Source organism: Aegilops tauschii, chromosome 5 (assembly GCF_002575655.3).
Source record: "Aegilops tauschii subsp. strangulata cultivar AL8/78 chromosome 5, Aet v6.0, whole genome shotgun sequence".
In the NCBI taxonomy this organism is placed as follows: Eukaryota; Viridiplantae; Streptophyta; class Magnoliopsida; order Poales; family Poaceae; genus Aegilops; species Aegilops tauschii.
In genome coordinates, this window is record NC_053039.3 from 493073722 (window position 1) to 493075599 (window position 1878).

Below are 1878 nucleotides of genomic sequence, written 5' to 3' on the forward strand. Positions count from 1 at the left end.
CTTTTCGATTGAAGGGGTAACTTATCTTCACTTTCAAACCGCATCGGAATTTGTAAACTTTTCTAGGGGGGTGTGCCGAAGCAAAGTTCCTCAATGGTAACTTTGTTACGGATATTCCACAAATATCAACAGTAGATAGCAAAACTTACGGACAAAAATACGTCTAGGTTGACGTGATAAGCTCTGTAAAATGGTGAAAGAAGATCCATGAGACAAACCGAATCACAGTCACAACCTAGTAACTCGCTGACGCCCTTCCACACAAAATGAGCGAGATGGTAGGAAAAGAAATTGTGTCTCACATTCTCATGTTGGCTCATACTTCACAACGCCCATCCGATGGGACGTGACATTTCATAATTAACCCATTCGATGGGATGTGCCATTTCGTAATTTGATAGCCAGAGGAAAGTTGGTTCTCAGCGTCTGCCCATGCAAAGCTTGACGGGGAAGGTTACTATTTAAGCGTCCCTAAAATGGACTAAGGATTTCTCTTGGATGAGCTTCAATTATAAAAAATAATTGGAAGTGAGCTGATGGAAACATTGTTAGCCACCTAACCAATCTCCATTTCTCTCATCTTCACCAGTCAAAACACGACCCAAAAAGTTGAATCCATCACCTCTGAACGCTTGGCTCACAGGTATAGGGGTTTATATTATATATGTTGCAAATAAGTGGTTAGCGGTCCTTCAGCGGACTTGGACCAAGCCACCAGTCTAACTAGAACATGATTTCACGCGAGTAAAATGCATTGGCGGTCATTGAACTTGCATCGATAGCTCATTTTGGTCATCGTATTTAATAATACGGTCAATATGGTCACTATATACGACTGTTGGTGATTATACGGTCACTGCCTCACCGTATGGCTTTGTATTTTTTTTCAAGTGACTGGTCAAACAATCCAAATGGTGCCTCATCAGCTCAGGTCCCACATGTCAGTGGGATATACAGAAATAAACAAAATAAACTAAAATTATGTTTGTTAGGCGAATCGACACAGGGACCTCTTGGTCCAACCCAGACGCGCTAGAAAATTGAGCGCGCGCGGAAACCTTTGTGATGCAAAATTGGATCAACCTCTTATTATTTACTGTATTTACTATTACTAGTACAAAGCACGGACAGCACACACCCAGCACGCATGCACGTGCGCCCACAACACACAGGTGCAGGAACGCGCGCACACACTCACACACCGACACACGCGATTACTCTCCTATGCATGAGTATTTGACAAAAAACTACCACATTAGGGGTTACCGTCTCACAGAACTACCACATTAAAAAAAGTGACTGATAACTACCATAAAATTCTAATTTTATGACTAAAAACTACCACATTTGAAAAATGACCGGTTTAGACGATTTAAACATGTTTATGACATGCGGGACCCACCCGTCAGGGGTGACGTGGCGGCACGGTCAACCTTGTTTATTTTGACCGTTAAGTTGAGCGTTATGACAAGTGGGGCCCACACGGTATTCTTCTTCCTCCTCTCTGTATCTTCCATTGGCATTTTACCAAACACCTCCTGTGCATGGGAGGGAAGCGGGTCAACTCCGGTGACGCGCCCGCCGTGAAGACGCCCCCGTCGCTCCTGACCGAGGAAGATGGTCCAGAGGACGCCACATCCTCGCGCGCCCAGGACGACAGCGAGGTGCACGCCTCACCTGCCCGAGGTGCTTCGCCAAGGTGCTCGCATGTGCTGCAGGAGCTGCTCCTCGTGGTGCTCGCGCACTGTGGCCGAGCCTCGTGGAGGGCAGGAGCCTCAATGTCTCGTTCCATCGGAAGGGGAGGAGGGTGTTGCGGAGCTCTGGCTCACCCGCGGTCGTCGCAGGAGGCGAGAGGAGGCCGGAGCTGTGGTGCTGCTG